The sequence below is a fragment of the Medicago sativa genome, chromosome 7 (genome assembly GCF_051527215.1).
Source record: "Medicago sativa cultivar Bolivia chromosome 7, Bolivia_mono, whole genome shotgun sequence".
Classification (NCBI taxonomy): Eukaryota; Viridiplantae; Streptophyta; class Magnoliopsida; order Fabales; family Fabaceae; genus Medicago; species Medicago sativa.
Genome location: NC_140755.1, coordinates 62,257,656 through 62,272,302, shown reverse-complemented (window position 1 = coordinate 62,272,302; position 14,647 = coordinate 62,257,656). Strand labels below are relative to the sequence as shown.

Below are 14,647 nucleotides of genomic sequence, written 5' to 3'. Positions count from 1 at the left end.
CTCCTTTGTGTTGGTATGAGTCAGGAGAGAGTGCTTTGTTAGGACCGAAAGTTGTGCAAGAGACGACCGAGAAGGTTAAGATGATTCAAGAGAAGATGAGAGCGTCTCAGAGTAGGCAGAAGAGTTACATGATAAGAGGAGGAAAGGCCTTGAGTTTCAGGTTGGTGATCATGTGTTCTTGAGTGTGAATCCAGTAACCGGTGTTGGTCGTGCTTTGAAGTGTCGGAAGTTGACTCCTCGTTTTGTTGGACCGTTTGAGATTATTGAGAAGGTTGGGGTTGTAGCGTATCGGATTGCGTTACCGCCATCTTTGTCGAATCTTCATGATGTGTTTCATGTATCTCAATTGAGGAAGTATCTGTATGATGCGTCTCATGTGATTCAAGTGGATGATTTGGAAGTAAGGGATAATTTGACCGTTGAGACTTGGCCAGTGAGGATTGAGGATCGTGAAGTGAAGCGTTTGCGTGGAAAGGAGGTAGTTTTGGTTAAAGTGATTTGGGTTGGACCGACCGGTGAGAGTGCCACTTGGGAATCAGAGAGTAGGATGAGGGTTGCGTATCCAGAGTTGTTTCCTTCAGGTAATTTTCGAGGGCGAAAATTCTTTTTAGTGGGGGAGAGTTGTAACAGCCCGATTTTCGCTAGTTTTATTTTATTATTTATTTATGTGTGTTATATGTGCTTTTATGTGATTATTTGCCTCTGTGTGTATTTTTGGTTGGAATCGTAAAATTCGGTATTAGAAGGGCATTTTAGTCATTTTGGACTTAGGGGCATTTTGGTCATTTTGAGAGCAGGGGTAATTTTGTAATTTTGCCGGAAGTTATTTTTAGTGCTTAGTAAGAGTATTATTTTACCAAGTTACTAGAAGGTGTAGTAATTATTTTATTTTACAGTTAAGTGACCGTTAGTGTCATATTTTACCGTTAAGTGAGTAGTAACATTTTTGAGGTTTAAATAGAAATGGGTTAGGCCCATTAAGGTTGTGAGATAAGCCCAATTAGGGGAGCCTATATAAACTAAATGTTAGAAGAGAAATCGGGTTTTCCTTCACAACATTTTTCATTTGAGAAGAGAAGAGTTAGAGGCTAGAGGGAAGAACAAGTGCAAGGGTTAGAGGCAAGAGGGATTCATCATCTAGGAGATAAATTGAAGCTTGGGATAGAGAATCTTGGTGCTAGAGGTAAGAGGGTTAGAATTCAACCATAATTCATAACTTTTTCTTTCTTACCCATTTTTGTGAAATTGATGAATTGAATCTAATTGTTATAAAATTTGTGCATGATTGTTGTTGTTATGTTTGAGAACATGATTCATATGATGATTGCATGTTAGTATGTGAATTAACATGTTTAAGTGCATAGTTGTTGGTGCTTTGTGTTCTTGAGCAAGTTTGATGAGAATTGAAGTTGTAGTGTTGAATTGTGCAATGAATTTATGTTCAAATGTTGTTGTTGTTATCTTGGCATATGTTGTTGTTGAATTGATGCAATGGGTATCATTGAAATTGGTGAATTGGGGATGAATATGTTGCTGTTGTTGAAAGTTGTGGAAAATTGATGAATTGGTGAATTTTGATGAGATTAAGTTGAATTGTAGTGTCAATGATTTTTAATGAATGAAACCAGTTGATTATAATGAGTTATGGTATAATGATTTCCTGTTTTTGGTTGTTGTTTGGTAATGAGGAATGGTTTGGGAGAGAATTGGGATTTTGAGAAAAACAGATTTTAAGTGTTTTGGGAAATAAGTGATTATGGGATAAGCTGTTTTGGAGATTGTGAAAATATAATTTTTCAGAAAAATATGATAGGATTAATTGAGTAGAACGCATAGGCGAAAACGGAATTGAATTTGGGTTAACGGTCGAGATTTTACGAACGAAATGGCGAAACCGGAAAACCGGGACTGCACAGAACCGCAGCTCAGCACACTGGCTGCTGCCCATTTGCGCCTGGGCGCAGGAAGCCATGCCTGGGCGTGGCTTGGCAGCCCCTCATGGGTGCCTGCCTTGTTGTGTTGTGCTGGGGTGCTTTGGGGCCAATTCCGGACTTCCAAAACTGATTCTTTCGATGTTTTCACTATTTTCTAGACTTTCTAAACCTATGGAAACATCAAAAGAATTGAGTTGAACTTGACTCCTTGGATTTAATCAAGCTTTTTGTTGATTGTTCAAGGAATGTTCAAGAACGCTGATTTTCTGAAAACTTGTTTTCTCAAAAGAATGAAGTAAGGTTAAGTATGTATGATGTTTATATGACTTCTAAAAATGGTTGTGAATGGTTCCATCAAGTTTGAACTTGTTTTGCTTTGAAAATGGGAATTTTGTAAAAAGTGATCAATTGAGACGAACTTCGGAATTTTTGTTAATTCTCCATATGTGGCCGATGAAATGTTTATGTAACCTCTACTGCACGTATATGTGACTTGTGAGGATACATGACATAGGCAATTGAGCTCGTTTACTTGGTTTTGGCTTAGGTGCTCAATTAATTTCAATGCTATGATTTTTTTTGAGACGAACTTGATTGAAAATGATCATTGAGGGCCAATTGCTTATGAATCCTTTATGGATTAGATTGATATGATTATGAGATGATGTATGAATGTTTGTTAGGTGATGAATATGATGTTTGTGATCATATGTTGTATTTGTTCCTCTATTTGGATTGTAAGGAATTATGTGGAAATGTGGCAACTATATGTTGATTTATGTGGAGATGATTGATGATGTGTATGTGTGACAACTATATGTTGATTGAATTGTGGATGTTGTTGGTGATTGTATATTTGTCAAGTGGTGGTGAATTGTTGTCGATGCATATATACTAATTAAATGGTGATGAACATGTTTATGTTATGTTATTTGTTGAACATGTTAAATGACGTTGATTGTTGGTGGTGAGTTTATACATGCTAGTTTTGATGTGATTAGCGATGAATGCGTGTATATACATATAGCCGTTGATTATAGCCGTTGAATCGTGATGAACATATGCATTGTGGATTGAGTCATATGTTCATGCATCATATGTCGTGTCGGATGTTATATCCATATTGCCGTTGACCGGATACTTGTATCCATATTGCCGTTGATTATAGCCGTTGATAATGATGTTTTTGTTGCATCATAAGGTGACGACCTTGGAGGAGTTTGGTACCACATGCATCTAGAGAAGAGTCTAGAGCATCATATGCATTTGATTAATTGATGAGTCGTGTCATAATTGAATATGTGACTTGGTGAATTTGTGTGTTGGTGAAATTTGGTGAATGTTGTGATTATGTGGATTGGTGTATATGTACATTGGTGAATTTTGTGGATGGTTGTGAATAATTGTATTATGCTCTAATTGCATGTCTTAATTGTTTGTGCTTATACACTTGGTGAATCAATTGATGATGGTTATTTTAATAATAATGATGAGGTGAGATTTGTATATGTATATATACATATATGATGTGGTGATGTTCTTTGATAATGATGATGACTTGCTTATAACTTCGATATGACGAATTGTACTTGTTGAGATAAGCATGCTAGATGAGTAATGAAGTGAGTAATGTTTTCATTGATTGATGTTGATAAATGATGAGCTTTTGTTGATGACTTGATTAGAGGTTGAATATGTATGCTATGCTATGATAATAATGTGATAGCTTGAAATGTAAGTGATGGGGGATAATAATGATCATGTGATGCTAGTGTTCTAGGAGGGAGAGTTATGTATATGTGATACGTGTATGATACACTGATTGATATGAACTTGGAATGATGATATGGAATGGTTTGAATGGTATGAGAATCATGAATACTGTGAATACATGTATGATTTGTTATTCTTGAATATATCTTTCATTTCCAATGTTCTTGTTTAAATCTTTTATGGATTATGATGATGTAATGCTAACCCTCAGTGGTCTGTGGTGGACCGCCTACCTCTCTGTATGGATGGGTAGACGGCGTGCAGGATGCTTAGTTGTTGCTTGTTGATGTCGAGGAGTGGAGTTCCTCTTTTTCATGCAAGTGTCTAGATTAGGGCTCTGATCTAGGATACGATTTGCATGTTGGATTTAGTTGATTATGTATTTTGGAGTTGAGATGTTATTTGTATTTGAGATTGGAGGATATGTTCTTATTATATTGAGACTTTGAGGTGGTTTATGAATTGTATGTATGTTCCGCTGCTATGTGATGTAACATGATCTTTATGCATGTATGAATTGTGGTTTATTCGGAGACGTAGCATCTATTTCTAGAATATTTCTGATGTATTCGCGCGTTTTACCGCTTAATAGAAATATGGTGTTACACAAAGCAAGCAAGTAACAAAATATATGCACATGACCAGAAAAAAACACATTCAAGCTGTGGTAAATTCCTCACAAAATCACATATTATGAATCACAAGTGTAAATCAAAAATTAGAAACAAAATTAAGCCAATTTTTACCAATTTTTAACATGAAATTCAAGAAATGAAACAAGAAGTAACATCAATATTCCCTATCAATTTTCCAGTATAAAACTATCAAAAAAACATCACCAAACCATCAAGAAAACTCTATGAACTTTAATGGAACCTTTTTTTTAAAAAAATTCAAGTTCATCAGAGGTGCAATTATCAAGAGTAAGGTTCAAAATAGCAAGAAACAGGTAAAAAACGAAAACCAGTGCAGCAAGCAGGCCCAAGCCCATACACATCTGGATCTTGGATCACAGGGAAGATCCTGGAGCGTTGGATTGATCCAGGGAGGAAAAACCCTGGATCCAACGACTCAGAACACAGGGGAACACACTATGATGGTGCATGCGCGCGCGTGTGATTAACACGCTGGTATATAAGCTCAAACAAAGGGAAACACCACACAAACCTTAACCACTTCTCTCTCTACAATGTTCTTAGAGAGAGAGAGTCTGCAAACTCTCTCTTCTCCAACCTAACACCGGTCATCCTCTTCATTTCTCCGACGCGGTGGCCGGCGGTGGCGCCGCCGCGTCGGAGCCTCAAACCACCTAGATCCACGACCTAATCACATGTTTCTAAAGCTCTTTCTCTCCTCTATTCGATTCTGAGGCTATTTTCTCAAAAGGACTCACGAATCAACGTAGATCGGAGAAAAACTATTCACAGCGTTGATGTTCTTGTTTGTTTTTAACTCTTTTTAAACGATGTTTTGAAGAAGGAAAAAAAAACTTACAACGCCCCTATCTACGTTGATTTGCGACTACGAGCATGTGTATGAAACAAGTTACTTTGATTTGCAAGGAAAAAGCGAAGAAAGGACAGGAAGAAAGATTTGGTACCTGAATGAGAGGGAGGACGAACTCTTCAGAGGTTCTTCTTCTTTTGATTTCTGTGAATCTTTTGATGCTTGATCTGCTTCTCTTCCTTCACCTTGTGCCTTTACGTTGATGCTTCGGTTCTTGATTTGAAACCCTAGGGTTTCAGATTTCGATGTGATTTCGTGCTGGTTTCTTCGATCCTCTTCTTCTCTTCCTCAATCTCTCTCTCGTGATCGCATTCGTGCTTGAATTGCGAGAGAAAGGTTCGATGATGATGATTCTTGGAAAGAGTCACTGAGAACCTTCAAAATTTGTTGAATTGAGACTGATTTGATGAAATACTTGCTGAATTCTGTTTGTTTGTGACCGAATTGATGAAAATTGGCATGAATTTGAGAGGATTTGTGTGTATTGTGATTCTGGAAAAGTGGTTAGGGTTTGAGGATGATGAAGTTGTTCATCGTGTTCTTCATTTTTTTGGCTTTTGATCTGTTTTAGTGAAGTGAGAGAAACTGAAGTGTGTTTGTGGTGATGTGTAACCGAATGACTGGGTCTGTGATGATTAGGCCCCTTTATAGCTGACACTTGGACCTGTGGACCAATAGAATAGTGACACATGGACTGGACTTGTAACTGACTGGACAAATGAAAGAATGACACGTGGACTGGACTAATGACTTGGACCAAAAGGACTAAAATGCAAAATAATAAAAGATAAGGACCAAAATAAAAAATGAAAAATGACACAAAAGGACTAAAATGCAAAAATTAATAAAATTGAATTTAAAAAATGTAATTTGAAATAAACGTAAAGTGAAACGATTAAAAATGACAAAACAGATAAAACGAACCAATGGCTTAAATGAGGTACTTCAAAGTAACCTCTCTCTGCCGAAATTTCGTGTGAAATGACCAAAATGCCCCTGAGGCTAAAACGACTGAAAATGACTCAAATGCAAATTTTAAAAGGATTTATAACAGGAAATTAAAGCAAGAACTTATACAAGCAAAATTAAAAGATTCAGAGACAATTTTAAGAGTTTAAACAGAGTTTTGACACATGAAAAGACTAAAATGCCCCTAGGGGCAAAACTGACTCAAAATGACTTCAAATGCAATTTTTGAAATGGATTTTGACGTAGAATTGAAATAAGGACTTATTCAAACTATTTGAGAGGATTCAAACAAATTTTTAAAGACCGAAGGAAATTTTAACATAGGAAATGACTAAAATACCCTTTTTCATGAATTTTGCAAGTAATATTGAAATAAAATGCAGAGAAAGATGTAATTGATCAGAGACAGTTCAAATAGCTTGAAATGCAAGATAAGAAGAATTGAGTTAGTATTTTTAGGTCCAAAATTAGGGTATGACAGCTGCCCCTATTTAAGTTTCTTTGTCCGGAGAGTCAAGAGACGAAGTCTTTGAACTGATGGGACGAAGATACTTAAATATTAACATTTGCACTGCTTTTGGACATAAAAATACGTTTTCAGATTTTCAAAAACATGAATGCCATGCAATACTTTGATTATGAATGCAAGACAAACGACTGGAGTCTATGGAGCATGTCACGTCATTGGGGATTCAGGTGGACATTGACAGGGTAGACAAACCAGGGGATAGAAAATAGGGTACAAGCTGTTCTTTGGATCGAACTAGCCACTTGACCAAGGAATACAAAACAAGAGATAGGTGCAAGCTGTTCTTGGGATCGAACTTGGCACTTGACCGGAAACATAGACATATAGGCAGATACAAGCTGTTCTTTGGATCGAACTTGACACTTGATTGAAGATACAAACAGATAGGTAGGCACAAACTGTTCTTTGGATCGAACTGGCTGTTTGGCTGGAGATATAGACAAAAGGGTAGATACAAACTGTTCTTTGGATCGAACTTGTCGTTGGATCATCGCCACATCATGTAAGTGAGTGCAAACTGTTCTTTGGATTGAACTTGTCGTTTGACTGATAACAAAGCATAAGCTGGGTACAAACTGTTCTTTGGCTCGAACTTGTCGTTTGTCCGGAAGTATAGGTATATAAGCAGGTACAAGTCGTTCTTTGGATCGAACTTGGCACTTGACCAGTAACAAGATACAAATTGGAAGTCTGTTTTAACAAGACACCAATTGAGGGTAAATTGTCATTGACCTGGCTTGAAGATAGACATGACCATTTTGTTGGCCCAAAAGTAAATTGAGGGTGAATTGACATTGATTTGAATCGAATTGAAAGTTGACATTGAAATAGAGATTGAAAATTGAGATTGAGCAGAGACATAGAAATTGAGAGTTGAAATTGAATTGAATTGGAAATTGAAATTGGATTGAGTTAGAAATTGACATTGAAATTGGATTGAAGGTTAAAATTGAATTGAATTTGACAGTTGAAATTGGAATTGAGATTGAAATTGAGTTTGACAGTTGAAATTTAGATTGGATTGAATTGAATTTGAGGTTTGAGAGTTGAGATTGCGTCGAATTTGAGATTTGAAATGATTTGAAATTGAGATTGGAGAGTTGAGATTGCATCGAATTTGACAATTGAAATTGAATTGAATTGAAATTGGAAGTGAGTTGAATTGTAAATTGAATGTTGGTTCAAATTGAAAGTGGGAATTGAACTGAATTGAAAGTGGGAACTGAGTTGGATTGGAAGTTGGAACTGGAAATGTAGCATGTATGTATGGTATAACAAGATTATTGAATGTACTAGCACATACAATGCATGATTAGGCATGTATGAATGCTTGCAATGCATGATTGGTTTGTAGTTTGACCAGAAAGTTTCACAGAGATGGACAAAACATTGGAAGATTGGGCACGTAGTGGCTCGTGCTGCAACATATTCACAGGGGAAAACCTCTATGGAGAGACCGTCGTTGAAAGACATATCAAAACCATGGCTGAGGGCAATAAAACTTGTAAGGGAGGGACCCTTGGAAGGTCCTTGGATACAGGTCGCCGTTGCTAGGCGTGTCAGCGCTGGGTAAACATTGGATGTTCGCATCCGTGGTCAATGCTTTTTATATTCTTTTCATTTTTCATTTTTCAATCCCATTTTTGCCTGAACCGCCCTTTCGGGTTTTCGATTCACCGGGGAATAAGGTTCTTTCCATTGCCCCATTTTTGCCTGAATTGCCTTCATAGGTTGTCAATCAGCGGGGTGCTCATTTTTGCCTAAGCCGCCCTTTCGGGTTTTCAACTTAGCGAGCTTTTCATTTTCATTTTTTCAATTTTTTTCATTTTCATTCTGTTTTTTCATTCTTGCCATTGACCACAGATCATCCTGGGGAGTAACCTGCTTGTAACATGTATTGAAATAGACATTGACATTCATTTATTCATGCATGTTTCATTGAAATGTACCCTATTGCTCAGGTTTGCTTTCAAAATAGACAGAAAAAGATTTTTCAATTTTCAAAAATGTTTGTTTCAGACATTGACATTATCAAATAGAAAGAAAATGTTTTGTATATAGCATTGAAAGTAGAAAGAAGAATAGAATTTCAAACAATAGCACAGGCTCAAATTGATGTAGAAAAGTGAAAATTAGCCAAAGGCGTAATTCCATGGATTTACAAAGCTTGAAAAATGGTAATTTTATTGGTTGGTGATACATTGAACACGATGACCGCTACATTTCATAGAAATTTTGAATTCACAAGTACAGAAGCTTCTGATGAAGATGATCATTGACAGTTGCAGGAGCCCAAAGAAGTGATGGTGATTTGCCAGATATAGTTACTTGTCTTTTATTGTCAACCTCATTTTTGCATGAACCGCCCTTTCGGGTTTTCGGCTCATCGAGGCGCTCATTCTTGCCTGAGTTGCGTACAATCTCAACGAGCTTTTCATATTCATTTCTTTTTTGTCCCTAACTTTTGCCTGGATCGCCCTTTCGGGTTTTCGACCCACCGGGAAGCGCATTTTTGCCTAGGCCGCCCTTTCGGGTTTTCGACCTACCACGCTGTTCTTTTCTTTTTAGACAAAGTATTTCTTGACTATATCGGCATTAACAGGATTTGGGAGTTCAACACCATCCATGTGTGTAAGAATCAAAGCACCACTAGAGAAAGCCTTCTTGACAACATAAGGACCTTCATAGTTAGGTGTCCACTTGCCCCTTGGGTCGGGTTGTTGACTTATCCTTCTTTTCAATACAAGTTTGCCTTCCTTGAATTCTCGAGGTCGGACTTTCTTGTCAAAAGCATTCTTCATTCGCACTTGATACAACTGTCCATGAGCCATAGCATCCATACGTTTCTCTTCAATCAGATTCAATTGATCGTACCGACTTTGACACCATTCAGCCTCAGTTAATTCTGCTTCCATGATTACTCGAAGAGATGGAATCTCCACTTCTAGAGGGAGAACTGCTTCCATACCATATACCAAAGAGAAAGGAGTTGCCCCGGTTGAACTACGCACTGTAGTACGGTAACCACACAAGGCAAACGGTAGCATCTCATGCCAGTCCTTGTAAGTAGTGACCATCTTCTGAACAATCTTCTTGATGTTCTTGTTAGCGGCCTCGACTGCACCATTCATCTGAGGTCTATAAGGAGAAGAGTTGTGATGTTTAATTTTGAATTCTTCACATAAAGCTTGCATCATGCTATTGTTCAGATTGGAGCCATTGTCAGTGATGATCTTGTTGGGAACACCGTATCGACAGATGATGTTATTCTTGATGAACTTCACAACCACTTGCTTGGTCACATTTGCACAGGAGGCAGCTTCAACCCACTTGGTGAAATAGTCAATTGCTAATTGAATGAAACGATGTCCGTTGGAAGCCTTTGGCTCAATTCTTCCGATCATGTCAATGCCCCACATAGAGAAAGGCCATGGGGAAGATATAACATTGAGAGCGTGTGGAGGCACATGAATCTTGTCAGCATAAATTTGACATTTGTGGCATCTCTTAGCATGTTTGTGGCAATCACGCTCCATAGTTATCCAGTAATAGCCGGCTCTTAACAGTTTTCTTGACATGGTGTGGCCTGAAGCATGGGTCCCAAAAGTACCGTCATGCACATCATGCATCAATTTCTCAGCTTCTTGTTTGTCAACACATCTCAACAAGACCATGTCATAGTTCCTCTTGTATAGGATTTCTCCGTCCAGAAGGAATTTACTAGCCCATCTTCTCAAAGTCTTTTTATCCCTATTGGAAGCACCAGGCGGATATTCATGATTCTGCAAGAATTGTTTGATGTTATAATACCAAGGCTTTTTATCATTCACATCTTCATCAGCCTGATCTGGTATATTTTCAATAGTAAACACATGAGCGGGTCTGTCAAGACGTTGCACCTTGATCACGGGCACATCATTCCAATGGTTCACACGAAACATGGAGGACAAAGTAGCGAGAGCATCAGCCATCTGATTTTCATCCTGAGGGATGTGGTGTAGTTCAACCTTTGTAAAGTATGTCAACAGACGTCTTGCATAGTCACGGTAAGGAATCAGCTTCTCATGATGAGTCTCCCATTCACCCTTTATCTGATTAATAACAAGTGCAGAATCTCCATAGATGTCAAGGTGCTTAATTCTCAGATCGAGGGCTTCTTCAATGCCCAAGATGCATGCTTCATATTCAGCTATGTTGTTTGTGCATTCAAAAGTTATTCGAGCAGTGAAAGGAATGTGGTGCCCCTGCGGAGTTACAATGATGGCTCCAATTCCTTTACCGTAAGCATTAACAGCACCATCAAACACCAATCCCCACCTGCTATTGGGATCCGGCCCTTCATTGATCAGTGGTTCTTCACAGTCTTTCGCTTTCAAATACATAATCTCTTCATCAGGGAAATCAAACTTAATTGGCTGGTAATCATCAAGAGGTTGACAAGAAAGATGCTCAGCAAGGACACTTCCTTTGATTGCTTTCTGAGCTTTGTACACAATATCATATTCAGACAACAACATTTGCCAACGTGCAATCTTTCCAGTAACAGCAGGCTTCTCAAAGATGTACTTGATTGGATCCATTTGGGATATCAACCAAGTTGTATGATTCACCATATAATGACGCAAGCGTTTGGCAGCCCAAGCTAAAGCACAACAAGTCTTTTCAAGCATCGTATACCGAGTCTCACAGTCGGTGAATTTCTTGCTCAGATAGTAGATAGCATGCTCTTTCTTACCAGTCTCGTCTTGTTGACCGAGAACACAACCCACTGAATCATCTAACACTGACAGATACATAATCAAGGGCCTTCCTTCCACTGGCGGGACAAGGATAGGTGGTTCCAACAGGTATTCTTTAATGCTATCAAAAGCTTCCTGACATTCATCATTCCATACAACAGGCTGATTCTTTCTGAGCAATTTGAAAATTGGACCACAAGTAGTAGTCATGTGAGATATGAATCTTGAAATATAATTCAGACGTCCGAGGAAACCTCTGACTTGCTTTTCAGTTTGAGGGGCCGGCATCTCTCTGATGGCTCGGACTTTGTCAGGATCAACTTCAATGCCTCTTTGACTGACAATGAAGCCTAGCAACTTTCCAGATCTTACACCAAATGTGCACTTGTTAGGATTCAACCGCAGCTTGTACTTTCTCAATCTTTCAAACATCTTTTTCAAATACACCACATGCTGCTCTTCATCACTTGACTTCACAATCATATCATCAACATATACTTCAATCTCTTTGTGAATCATATCATGAAATAGAGTTGTCATACCTCTTTGATAGGTAGCACCAGCATTTATCAAGCCAAACGGCATCACTTTATAACAGAACGTTCCCCACGGAGTGATGAAGGACGTCTTTTCTCTATCTTCAAGTGACATCCGTATCTGGTTATAGCCAGAGAAACCATCCATGAAGGAGAACACTTTAGACTGAGCAGTACTGTCAACGAGCACATCAATATGAGGCAATGGAAAGTTATCCTTTGGACTGGCTTTGTTCAGATCTCTGTAATCAACACACATTCGAACTTTCCCATCCTTCTTTGGTACTGGTACAATGTTGGCAATCCACTCAGGATATTCAGCTGTCATGAGGAAACCTGCATCAATTTGCTTTTGTACTTCAGCCTTGATCTTAAGAGCCATGTCTGGACGAGACCTTCTCAATTTCTGTTTGACAGGAGGGCATTCAGGTCTTGTCGGTATCCGATGTTCCACAATCTTGGGATCTAGACCCGGCATATCTTCATAGGACCATGCAAAGACATCTGGATAATCATGGAGAAGCTGAGTGATCTTCTTTTTCACTTCTGGCTCAAGTGCAGCACCGATCTTGATCTCTCGCTTGTTTTCTTCAGTACCCAGGTTGATGAGCTTAATCTCTTCCTGGTGAGGCTGAATGGCTCTTCTTTCTTGCTCAAGCAGTCGAGTGATCTCATACGGTATCTCTTCATCATCTTCCTCATCTTCAGCTTCATATACTGGGAATTCAAAATTTGGAGGAACCGTAGGGTCACTGTGTTCAACGGGTTTATTGTGGTTCAATCTGCATAATATGATTGGGATAATTTTAGAAAAGATGTTTTTTCATGCAGATTTTTGAAATTAATAAGAAAATACAGATGTTTTGGTTTTTTCTGGCATTACCATTATTTCCAAGAAAAAGGCACTAAAAAGTGTAAAAACCAAAGAGTCGTGAGAAAGACGACAACTTTTATTGATAACGGCAATGCCGAAACAAACATGCCCCTACAATGATATCACTTTCGCCTTGGGCAGAGCGAAAGGATTGTTATTTTGAAAACAAAAAAAACATGAGCAACAAGACACATTACATGGAAGCATGCATGACTAAAGGAACATCAATGGCCTCCCAATTTCTCACGGTGCCTCCTGGTACAACAAATGTAGGCACATAACTACTCTCAGCAGTATCTTCAGCAATAGCATTGATAAACCCAGCACTGTAGAAAGTTCCTGTTGAAACGCCTGAGGTTGGGGAGAATCCGAGGCCCTCTTTACGCTTGTTTTCCAAAATCTGAATCACCTTGCCCCAGCCAGCAGCTTGCCCTTCTTGAACAGCCTTCTGGGCGTCTTTCAGTGAAGCCATAGCAGTAGCCTTCCGGGGTTCTGCGCCCTCAACAGTCAAGCCTTGGAATAACGTCCCTTCAGCGGACCCTGCTTCAATACAAGAGAAAGATGATACTTGGCTAACTAGATAGGCTTCTTCACCATGCACAGTGACAATCTTACCGTTCTTCACAAACTTGAGCTTTTGATGCAAAGTAGAAGTTACTGCCCCAGCGTCGTGGATCCACGGTCTTCCGAGGAGACAACTGTAAGAAGCATTGATATCCATGACCTAGAAGGTGATCTGAAATGTCTCAGGACCAATGGTAATTGGCAAGTCTACTTCCCCAAGAACATCTTTGCGAGATCCGTCAAAAGGCTTAACCAAATAGCTGCTTCCCCTCAGAGAAATTCCATGGTGACTCAGTTGTCTTAGTGTGGATTCAGGCATTACATTCAAGGATGATCCAGTGTCCACCAGCACATTGGATATCATGTCATACTTACAGTGTACTGAGATATGCAGAGCCAGGTTGTGGTGTTTTCCTGCTTCGGGGAGTTCATCGTCACCAAACCCCAAGTTATTGCAAGCAGTAATGTTACCCACTATTCCATCGAACTGATTCACAGAGACTTCATGATCAACATAAGCTTGCTCGAGTACTTTCATTAACACTTTCATGTGAGCTTCTGAGCTCATGAGCAGAGACAAGATGGATATCTTTGACGGAGTCTGCAGCAGCTGGTCAACAATTTTATAATCGCTCTTTTTGATAAGCCTCAGAATTTCATCTAGATTAGACTCGTCAATAGATTGGCCTGTTGGGCCGGGGATCTTGTCAAAAGGAGGAGCAACTGATGAAGTCACTGTGGCAATAGGTGTAACCACCTTCTTTTGAAACAAGGGTGGACGGACTTTTCCGCTTCTCAGGGCTGTAATTTCTCCCGCAACATTATCAACTGTAGCTGGGGATACCAAAGGCACTTCTACCCCGTTCTCAATCGTGGTTGCATTGTACTTGTAAGGGATTGCTTTTGTAGAGGCGTAAGGTACAGGACCGGGTAACCTGATCACCAAAGGTTCAACATTTCTTGTCTGAGATACCGTTTCAACAAGAGAATCATGAAACACTGGCACAATCACGCATACATCACTGACAATCAAGTGTTTGTCATCCATCAGGCCCTGGATATCATCTTGCACCACACAACAGCCCATAGGATTTTGAAGACATTCTGAACAAGAAGCATGATCGTGATTGAACAAAGAAGCCTGGCAAAGTTTAACATGTAACGGTACCAAGGGAGTAACAACATTACGGACATTCAATATGGGATCCTCTTGAGGAACGGGG

At 39.1% G+C, this 14,647-nt stretch overlaps 1 long non-coding RNA gene across 1 annotated transcript; it reads left to right on the top strand.

Moving 5' to 3' along the window:
• Window positions 1-733: 733 nt before the first annotated feature.
• LOC146907456 (uncharacterized) lies at window positions 734-4,242 on the top strand. Its single transcript, XR_015018677.1, has 2 exons — window positions 734-1,183; window positions 3,961-4,242. It is a non-coding gene; the product is annotated as an uncharacterized LOC146907456 (long non-coding RNA).
• The last annotated feature ends 10,405 nt before the right edge of the window (window positions 4,243-14,647 follow it).